Source organism: Propithecus coquereli, unplaced genomic scaffold (genome assembly GCF_000956105.1).
Source record: "Propithecus coquereli isolate 6110/MARCELLA unplaced genomic scaffold, Pcoq_1.0 Scaffold459, whole genome shotgun sequence".
Taxonomy (NCBI): Eukaryota; Metazoa; Chordata; class Mammalia; order Primates; family Indriidae; genus Propithecus; species Propithecus coquereli.
In genome coordinates, this window is record NW_012150385.1 from 3,037,200 (window position 1) to 3,048,821 (window position 11,622).

Consider the following 11,622-nt stretch of genomic DNA (forward strand, 5'->3'; position numbering starts at 1 on the left):
CAGAGTGCTAGGATTACAGGTGTGAGCCACTGTGCCCGGCCACATTAATATATTTTTAAAAATTTCTACAACTGAAATTTTCCCCTATTAGGAGTTCTCAGTTTGGGGGTCAGACAGAAGTGGATTCAAACCTTGGCTCTGCCACTTATCAGCTGTGTGGCCTTAACCTCTCGAGCCTTAGTGTCGTCACCTATAAATTGGAGTGGTCACTGCCTACCTCCCTGCACAGGTTTGGATGAGATCACATCTCACAGCAGGAAGTGTATAATAAACAGCAGTTACTCTTATTTGTAGTTTGCTGTAAAGGTTGAGGTACCACAAACTTCTAATAAATTCAAATCATAAAAACTAAAATATCTTAGAGTGTATCTCAAATCACTGACTTTTTTTTTCCCTTTGAGAGAAAAAAAATTATTTTCAAAGAATTTATATTTAACTCTGATTTCGCGTTTGGCCCTATCATAACAATCCAGCTTCCCTGAGCATCAGCTGTCAACCTGTGGACATATCTCTAGAACCCAGGAGGAAGGGCTAAAGCCAGAAGAGTGGAACAAGAACCACGAAAATAATGTAGGAGCAACGGGGAAAGAGGACAGAGGACAATCCAGGGAAAGCTTCGGCAGAACCAAAGTGAACCTTCCCAGCACTCAGACTGAGTCACTGGGAAGGCATCCTCAGGCCAGAAACCGCATCCCCAGGACAACAGGACAAATTATCCTAGAAGCCCAGGAGCTCATGGAGATGTTAGTGTACACACGTTGACAGCTACGCCGAGGGGGAGAGGGACTGCGCAGAGGGATGGCAGTGCGGCCTGGCAAAGGCGCCTGCCTTGTGCGTTATGTGTGTTTTCTAGCCATGTGCACAGACTCCTGCATTAGCTGGGTGGTGGGATGATGAGCATTTTTGTTTTTTCCTTTATTCTTTTCTGTACTAAAATAAATCCTAACAAATGTTATTAAAAACTAAGCAACCTTCCTTGACATGGAACTTCCACAGCCTCCTTGATTATCCAGTCTTACATGCAACATCAGCAGAACTCATAGGACCATCTGAATCCTCCTTGCTCTAAGCGTGGCCTGGCATTGGTTACGATGAAAGCCCTGGGCCCACACTGGCGCTTGGCCCTCGTGAGTCACAGGCCCATTAGTAAAACCCCGCTGTCACCACCAACTGCAGTACCCTTGCTCTGAAAGGAAGCATGTCGTATGTATTTCACAAAATAATAGTAACAGTAGTAGTAGAAATATCAGCTAACTTTTATTGAATGCTCACTATATGCCATGACATCGTGCATTTTATACACACTGTCTCCTATAATTCTCACAAAAATTCTGCAGAGTAAGTGTAGACAAGGTACTACTCTTGAGGTGTAGTGAAGCTGATTGAGTCACACAGATGCTAAATGACAAACTAGGACAAATCCCAAAGCCATCTTGCTCACAGCCACAATCTGACACACTCTACACACACTGGAGACATGTTAATGAAGGAGCACCACAGCTTTGGGCTTCAAAGTGTTGTCATTTCTTGAACCTTCCCTCAAAAACTTTATTTCTCCAGGCTTTTAAAAAATTGTTTATTTTTTTACTCTGTTGCCTAGGCTGGAGTGCAGTGGTGTGATCATAGCTTCCTGCAGCCTTGAACTCCTGAGCTCAAGTGATCCTCCTGCCTCAGCCTTCTGAGTAGCAGGGACTACAGGTGCATCCCACCATGCCTGGCTAATTTTTGTATTTTTTGTAGAGATGGGGTGTTCTCCAATACCTCTTGCTCCGGTTGAAAGGCATCAAGAGCACTGGGGCTGGGGGGAGAGGGAAGCAGATAGCAAGAGGCAGAAATCCCCAATCTGGAAGAATGTGTTGCATATACTTACTAACAGTTCTTATAGACATTGAAATCAGCCATCCTTTTTTTTAACTTTAAAAGTTCCAGAAAAGGTAGAAAACAAAAGAGTCTATCCTTCAAAGCACTTTCTGTAATTGTAATTATATATCTTCATTATTATATATCTTCATTAATTATATCTTCATTTAAGTGTTCACTTGTACACTGTCCTTCACCACTAGATTACAAGCTTTCCGAGGGCAAGGACTGTGTCTGCGTTGTTTCCCAGAGTGTGTTCCTGGTACGCAGCTCAGGACTGGTATACATCTGGGACTCAGTATATTTGAATGAGTGAACAAACCTTTTGGCTACTGATAACACTAATGTGGTGGCAGTCATCCGTAATGCCCATATGACCCAAGTCTCTACAGAAAAATGAACAGTTCCAAATCATTCCCTTCTCCCCATTATTCTCCTGTACACCAAACTCCCTTCTTATAGCAGGGAAGATGCCATCTGCTTTTCAATCCACAATTCATTCCCTAGAGAAAGAGATCCAATGCACAGCTCAACATCCACTTCCCTTCATGAGATTCCCAGTATTTTCTCTTAATTATCTCCAACTGTTGCATGCCAGACAGGTGAAAATTTCATGGTTTCCAGCATATTTAATAAACAAAGAGTCAAGTTTCTTTGGAAATAAAACACTTCAATGAAACTGTCAATGAAGAGTTGAAGTGTCGCCATTTGTTAAGAAAAGGACAAGACATTAGAATTCCTTTGGGTACTTTGCGTACCCCTATCTCTCTTGTCTGTAAATGGATGTGATCCTTACCTCACAAGACTGTTGGAAGGATAAAATGACAATGTGTTCAGAAGTGCCCTGAAAATGTTACATGTTCTACAAATGGATGTTATTAACATACACTTTGACCATTTCTAGCAGCATTTTTTTTTTTTTTTTTTGAGACAGAGTCTCCCTCTGTTGCCCAGGCTAGAGTGCTGTGGCGTCAGCCTAGCTCACAGCAACCTCAAACTCCTGGGCTCAAGCAATCCTCCTGCCTCAGCCTCCCCACTAGCTGGGACTACAGGCATGCGCCACTGTGCCCAGCTAATTTTTTTTTCTATATATTTTTAGTTGTCTGGCTAATTTCTTTCTATTTTTAGTAGAGACGGGGTCTCACTCTTGCTCAGGCTGGTCTCGAACTCCTGACCTCAAGCGATCCTCCTACCTCGGCCTCCAAGAGTGCTAGGATTACAGGCGTGAGCCACCGTGCCAGGCCAGCATTTTTGTTATTCACGTCATAGTGGGTAGTCTTCTTTAATATAGTGATACATGGAGACAAAGTACAGGCCATCTCATTGCACGAAGTCACTCTCTCAGGACAAAACATTGCCTCTTGATCCTTCAGAAAACTGCCTGTCAGCTCATTCCTCATTTCTGTGAGTAGTACACAGTGTCCACATTCATTTATAAATAATGGAAGATGCTATAATTTTTAAGTATAGTGTCAGAAAACTCCTGACATATACACTGTAAGAGACCATCTAATCTATCATTTTTGGACAAATGAAGTATCTTTCAGCATTTAAGAAATCCACAAATAATTATGCCAGATTCCCCAGTCATGTTAAGTTTGTGGATTTATCTGCAAACAAGTACACAAAAAAAGCTGACACTACAGAGCTATGTCTTGATAAGGCTCTGGATAAGAAATTTTATTTCCCACAAAAAGAAAGCAAAATAATTGATTTAATAGTTAAGATAAGCAACAAAATTTAACTCCCAAACTGAGAACTGACCTTGTAACTGACACAATCTACACAAAGAGAAAATGCAAAGCAATACCAAACCTAAGCAGGAGAATAATAACTGAAGTCCTTATTAGTTACTGAATATCTGAAATTGGCATTAATTAGAAATTATGACCTCCATTTTCTTAAAGGTAAAAGAATCATAGAAATAGCCTTGATCCTCTATTATACAAACTCCAGATATTGCTTCTGACAGTGACATCAAGGACAACTGATGGGGGAGGTGGGCTGGCCTCCACAACATCAATCTCAAATTGCTTCTTCTCCGTATTCGCTGTGCCGTGTCTATAATATACATCTACAAACAGCATTTATCAGGCTGATTTTTAACTGCTGCTTTTTCTAATGTGTTTCCAGATTCAAGAGGGTGCAGTGATTAAAGCTTTTTGTACATCCATCCAAAATACCCTCTCATTAAGTACCAATGGAAGTAGCATAATTCTAGTTGGGGAAGAAAAATAAACAAGTATGAGACACCTACTGTGATTACTCAAAGACATGATTCTATATATAGAAATCCTAAGGAATGCACAACAAAACTTCTAAAGCTAATAAACTAGCTCAGCAAGAATACAAGATCATTATACAAAAATCAACTGTATTTCTACATACCAGCAATGAACCATCCAAAAATGCAGAAAACTGCATTTGAAATAGCATCAAACGGCCGGGCGTGGTGGCTCATGCCTGTAATCCTAGCACTCGGGAGGCCGAGGAAGGAGGATTGCTCAAGGTCAGGATTTCAAGACTAGCCTGAGCAAGAGTCAGACCCCGTCTCTACTAAAAATAGAAAGAAATTAGCTGGACAACTAAAAATACATTAAAAAAATTAGCCGGGCATGGTGGCACATGCCTGTAGTCCCAACTACTCGGGAAGCTGAGACAGAAGGATTGTTTGAGCCCAGGAGTTTGAGGTTGCTGTGAGCTAGCCTGACGCCACGGCACTCTAGCCCAGTCAACAGAGGAGACTCTGTCTCAAAAAAAAAAAAAAAGAAAAGAAATAGCAACAAATGAATAAAACAGATACATTTAGCCAAAAAAGTATAAGACTTGTACACTGAAAACTATAAGACAATGCTGAGAGGAATGAAAGAAGATCTAAAATAAATGGAGAGATCCTATGTTCACAGGTCGAAAGAGTCAATATTCTTCAGATGTCCATTATATCCAAAGAAATCTGTAGATTCAAAGCAAGCCTTAGAAGGCACTTTTTTTTCTTTCTCAGAAATTGACAAGCTGATCCTAACATTTGTATGGGAATGCAAAGGACTCAGAATATCCAAGATGATCTTGAAAAAGAAGAACAGAGTTAGAGGACTCACACTTCCAGATTTCAAAACTTATTACAAAGCTACAGTAATCAACTCAATATGATATTGGCATAAGGATAGACATATAAGCCAATGGAATAAAATTGAATCTAGAAATAATACATACACACACACACACACACACACACACACACACACACCCACACAAGGCTTTGACAAGGCTTCTGAAGCAATTTAATGGGTGAAATGATTATATTTTCAACAAATGGTGCTGGGATATAGACCCTTACCCCACCACATACTATACTAAAAGTTAACTAAAAAATGGATCATAAATCTAAATGTAAGAGTTAAAATTATAAAACTATTAGAAGAAAATATGGGAGAGAATCTTTATGACCTTTGCTTAGGCAAAGATTTCTTAGATGTAATACCAAAAATGTGATGGATTAATAAAATTATTAATATAAGTGTAATTTGGTTAAAATTAAAACTTTCATACTTCAAAAGACACTATTAAGGGCCAGGCCAGGTCACTCACACCTGTAATTCCAGCACTTTGGAAGGCAGAGGAGGAAGGATCACTTGAGGCCAAGAGTTAGAGACCAGTCTGGGCAGTATGCAAGACCCCATCTCTACAAAGAATTTAAAAAATTAGCCAGGTGAGGTGGTCCACACCTGTAGTCCTAGCTACTCAGGAGGCTAAGACAGTAGGATCGCCTGACCCCAGGAGTTGAGGCTGTAGTGAGCTATGATCATGCTACTGCACTCTAGCCTGGATGACAGAGTGAGATTCTGTCTCTTAAACAAAAACAAAAACAAAAAACAAAGGTAAACATAAATTTTCTATACAACCAAGAAATTCCACTTCTAGGTATCCATCCAAGAGAATTGAAACCACACATTCACGTAAAAACTTGTACACAGATGTTCATAGCAGCATTATCCATAATAGCTAAAAAGAGGGAAAAAATCCTGATGCCCATCAGCTGGTGAATGGGTAAACAATATGTGGTCTATCCATACAATGGAATAGTACTGAGCAGCAAGGAGTGAGGTACTACTGATAAATGCTAAAACACAGATGAACATCAAAAACATTAAGCTAAGTAAAAAGAAGCCATGTATTACATGATCCCATTTATAGGAAATGTTTAGAAAAGGAAGAGCTCTAGAGACAGTAAGCAGACCACCAGTTACTGGGTGTGGGAATAGGGAATAATTGCAAATGGGCACAAGCCATCTTTTGGGAGTGAGGGAAATATTTTAACATTGGGTTGTTGTAGTGATGGTTGCACTACCCTGTAAATTTACTAAAAAGTATTGAATTGTATGTGTAAAATGAGCATATTTAATGATATGCAAATAAAATGTTAATTTTGTTTGTTTTAATTTGTTTAATCCCTACCTCTTCCCACCCTCCCCCACAAAAGGAGCCTGACGGACCTGGGTTTGCATCTGGACGTTGCCACCAGGGTCAGGGTGACCTTGGTGTGCTGCTCCCCCCAGGCATAGCAAACTTGCCTGGCACATAGAATAAGCTCCATTCTGCTCAAAAGACAAATGAGTGGATGGTCGGTTTTCTGTGAGAATCTGAAAACTCAAGGTACCTTTAGATTTTGAAAACTCAGTTCTGACTATTTAATTTAAGATGCTTCCTAGAAATCAATTTCTTATCAGTACTTTTGACTCGAAATGGTTTGCGCTCATTCTCAGCCTCATGACTACATGGTGCCCCTCTAGAACCTTTGGTTAGCGCAGAATGAGTGGATCCGGTTCTGACAGGCATAGCCTGTGAGAGGCATGCTTACTTTCTTAGATGGCAGTCCTCTCTCATCTTTGACTTTCTAATGTGATTGGGGGTCTGATTTCAGGTGTTACAGCCATGATTTGAGAGGTAATTATCTCTCTGCATACACATTTCATGTCTCATGTCACATACAGCTGTGAGCACAGGCCCAGTTTGTCTCGGGCAGATAAGATCATACCTGCATTTGTGATAAGGGGAGAACTGTGGTAGCCAGCATGTCCCCCAGCTAAGCAGGCCCTCAGAGGTCCTCTGGTAAAGTGTAAACTCTATTAAATGGGCTGAGAAAACAGAGGTCCAGAGAAATCAAACAAATGACAAGTGGTCTAAGATTTTAATTTCTGTGTATGCTCTTTGAGCCACAAAGTTACACTAAACTAGGATTTAAGATTTTTAAAAAATGTGCATAGCATATACTTCTTAAACCTTGTGAATATTATTTTATAAATCTCCCATCCCAACATGAGGCAGTATATCATGGAGGTTTAGGGCCCATGTTCCATACAGCCTGGGTTTCAACTCTCCCTGCTGTATGACTGGGGCAGGGGAATGTGCCTCTGAGCCTCACTTTCCTTATCTATGAAGTGGGGACAGTACATAGGATTTCCTTCTTAGAATAGTAGGAGGGCTAATGAGATGACGCACACATTCTGAACAGCACTGGCACACAGTACACACGCAAAAAATGTTTGCTGTATTTACTTCAGGTCTGATTCTTAAGAAGCAGCAGGGTGTAGCAAAAGACTAGAGCTTTTAAAGTCAGACAGATCTCTGTCCAGATCTAGCTCCTGTTCTTACTGGCAACATACCCCTGAGCAAGTGTTCTCCGGTGGACAGTACCTACCTACACTGCTGGGCCTGAACAGGGAGCTCCCAGACAACGTGAATGGAAGCACTGCAGTGAAGACCAAAGCTTCCTCAGAATGATTCAGACAGGATGAATTTTTAAAAGTACGTTTTCTTCTCAAAACCAGCAGACACATTTTTAGCATTTAACTTAAAAGGACTGTCCCTCCACTGGAAGCTCTGGCAGAGCTGTGACTGGTTAGCCTTGGGCAGAGGGCTGGGGTGAGAAACAGGACTCTGTGCTGTCCCAAGGTGACTTCCTCCTTAAAGGCAAAGTGTGACTGAAGACAACCGCGGTCCCCAAGCCAAGCAGTTACTGAAACAGTTTGGAGGCAGCTCCTCTGGAGCATGGCAGACACAGGACACCAGGAAAAAGCAACATGGATGTCTCCTGGCCCTCACCCAATTATCTGTATTATGTTTTTCTTGTGTTTCTGCAGTTGCTAAAAAATGCAATAAAACACTTTAAAAATTAGCCAGCCCTAAAATTTTCAGTCTTTTTGCCATATCCATGTGTATGCATATTGTACATATCTATGAAAAATAATTCTTTTAAGAGAAATTACACTATCAAAACACACCCTCAGCCAGGCATGGTTGTTTGCGCCTATAATCCTAGCATTCTGGGAGGCCAAGGTGGGAGGATCACTTGAGGTCAGGAGTTCAAGACCAGCCTGAGCAAGAGTGAGACCCCCGTCTCTACTAAAAATAGAAAAAATTAGCCGGGCGTTGTGGCTTGTGCTTGTAGTCCCAGCTACTTGGGAGGCTGAGGCAGGAGGATCACTCAAGCCCAGGAATTGGAGGTTGCTGTAAACTAGGCTGATGCATGCACTCTAGTCCAGGCAATAGAGTTAGACTGTCTCAAAAAACAAACAAACAAATACCACACCCTCTACAGAAAGGCTGCAGAACATGCAGAAGGCTGTTGCTCCCTGCATCCGGCTACTGACAGGCCAAGCACTTTCATGAGGCCACAGGTTGAGGATGATCTGAGGAAAAGCAGTTACAAGAAAAGAAAATACAACGCAAAAACCCAAGTGCTATTTAATAAGGAACTGATTATTCCTGCATGATAATATTCGGATTGTGTTAGGGTACTCATGGGGTCTCTTCCTAGCCAAAGCATTTGAATTAATTTGATTTTACAGAAACTATGTTCCTAAGGTAATTATTTAAAAAGACATTTGAAGGGGCAGCAGTTTTCGTTTAGACTTTTGCATAACAAACTGGCAACAGAAATGTCACATAAGAGTTTGAGAGTGAAAGTACTTAGCTGGACTTAAAAACCACCCACCCACCCCCACACACACCACACACACACATTTTGTTTTAAATGCAAGGTTGACTTCTTAGATCAAGAAATGGTTATTCTCTGAGAAGTACAACACTTTTCTTCTCTCAAGACCCTCCCCCCCAAAATATACTTATTTCATTTGTTTGCTTTTTTCATTGAATATTTGAGACAAACTGTGTTACAGGTAGATGTATCTGAGGGTATGAAACAAACTACTACAGCCCTAAAATCACACACCTGTGGCACTAACAATGCCACATCTCTGTGGGTGGGAACCTGCTCTATGGGCCTTGAGGGCTGGGCAGGCCCCTGCTTGTCCTGGACCTTGGTGTCACAGCAGCCTCAGTCCCTGGGGGGGGGCTCCTGGGTCAGGCTCACTCTGGCGCTCCTTTTGTGATTGGTTGTTACTATGTTGTTTCAGGCATTATATCTGAACAAACAAAAAGGACTCTAGAGAAAAAAGATGAAATTCTCCAGGAAAATGATATTTGGAATAAAAGGCCCTCTGTGACACTATGGCTTTTAATAACTGCCTAACCTCTTCTCCAAACACATAACAGATGCAAAAGGCACAGACTAGGGCCTGGCAAGCCACAGAGAGCTCCTCTCCCACCCTCTGGACAAAGGCCCTGCTGGCTTTCTCTGGGCTCACTCCACGAGCACTTCTCTCCTCAAGAGCCAGGCCTTTTCCTCCCTGGGTCTTAGCCATCTTTCCAGACTGCAGCTAAGTCCCAGCTCCTCTAGGAAGCCTTCCAGAACCAGTCTGGGCCTTGTTTAAAGCACAAATCCCACAGAGACTTTCAGGAGTCTATTCCATTAAATTGCCTGCGAAGCGCAAGGCTCACCTGGGCAGACTCCTGAACTGTGCTCCGGTACCTGCTGCGAGGCCCACAATTGAAGGCTGTGCCTCCCTGCTCCCACTTGCTTTCTGGGCACCATGTCCCAGCGCAGCTGTGCCTCTCCAGAGGGTAAGGGGTGAGATGGCCCCCAGGCTCATAATTCAGACTGGTAACATCTTGTTACCTAAGGAATGCTTGAATTCCTGCCTAAGTGCCTCAAACAGAAGTTCCTCCTCTTTCCTGACCTTTAGACTGCTGAAAAATTACAGCACTTTATACGTACTATTTCTCTGCAAAAAGGAAGATCATCTTGCTGGCACCCAGTTTGATCAAAAGGGTCAGGTGGCAATATTGAAAACAGGAAAAAACAGGAAAAACGACACAGAAAACATTTCCTTTGAGGTATGCAAGTGGGGCTTTAAGAGGCCCTTAGAAAAAAGGGGTGGGCACCATCAGAAGCTGAAAGCCATCAGTCACAAAACAAACACTCAATGATACCTACTCAAGGCGAGTCCTGTGGACACGGTGGTGAGTGAGGGAGACACGGTCCAGCTCCCACCAGGCGGATGGGCGAGGCAAATGGCAGCCAGAAGGGAAAGGAGGGGAAAGGAAGATCTTCTGGCCCATCCAGAATTTCATCTTGAGACTGGAGGCAAACACGGGGGCTCACCTGCCATCACCTGCAAAGCTGTGATTTCCTCCAGGAGTAATGTAAGAATCAAGTCTCCTACAGGTGTGCTCCATTCTCCAGTGCCACCAGACTCTATCTCTAAATAACAGCAACAAAGCACCCTTGGCTCAGATGACCAGCTGTGTCCCTAGAAGAATCATTGCCAGGGCAGTCATCCACCCTTGCTCAATGCTCAAGGTGAGGCCAGGTCAGCCCCACCACCAAGCCTGGTTTCTGGTCCTGGAGAGATATTGAATTTGGCTATGGGTTATGTGAGAGGAAGAGAAGCTGAAGGGCCATCAGAATAGGGAGGAGTAAGATCAAGACTCCTAAGAAGCTCCCAGTCTGGCACAATCAGCTAGAGCAGACATGTGGAGCACTGAGGATGCTTGAGAGGGAGCACACCTCCTGCTGCCAGGAAGGAGGGCTATCCTTGGGCTAACTCTGGACAGGTGAGCGTAAGTTGCTCAGAATGACTAGAAGAGGGGCTGGGGCTGCAGTGAAGAAAGGCACCAATGACAAGCAGCATGTGAGAAGGCAGAGATGTGAGGACACTTGAGCAGTTATACACTCATGTGATGAGGGCAGAGGGTACCCATGTGGGATCAGCAGGACCTGAGGCTGGAAGAATCATGGGGAGCCCCATCATAAATGTCAGACAGCCTGGCTTACAAGGTGACAAGGGAGATGCCATTGAGTCCCATGCCAGGGTATGCCTTGTGGAGTAGGGACTGGGCAGGGCTACTATTGGGGAGACCAGCTTATCTGCTACCAGGGGACCTAAGGAGGACACGACTGAGCCAGTCATCCTAGAAAATAAAGAGTGATGTGGGAGATATTCAGGAGGGATCTGGTGACCGACTGGATCGGGAGTAGGAGGGCAAGGGCTGTACTGGCCCCTCTGGAATTTAGGAAAAAGAGCAAGGCTAGAAATATCTATTGGGAAGTGATTTGTATATGTTGCTATTCCTCGGTATCCACGAGGATTGGTTTCAGGTCTCCCCCAACAGATACCAAAATCCAAGGATGCTCAAGTCCCTGACATAAAATTGTAGTATCTGCATATAACCTACACATGTACTCCCTTATACTTTAAATCATCTATAGATTATTTATAATATCTAACACAACACAAATCCATGTACATAGTTGTTATACTGTACTGTGAATAGCAATAAGGAAAAAAAAAAGTCTCTACATGGTCACTACAGACACAACCATGTTTTGTTTTCCTCAATATTTTCTTTTTTTTTTTTTTT

General features: G+C 42.7%; 1 protein-coding gene across 1 annotated transcript in view; it reads right to left on the minus strand.

Annotated features, from left to right (window-relative positions):
• Window positions 1-11,622, minus strand: part of GRK4 (G protein-coupled receptor kinase 4) — a 75,674-nt gene that overhangs the window by 22,463 nt on the left and 41,589 nt on the right. The window lies entirely within an intron of this gene.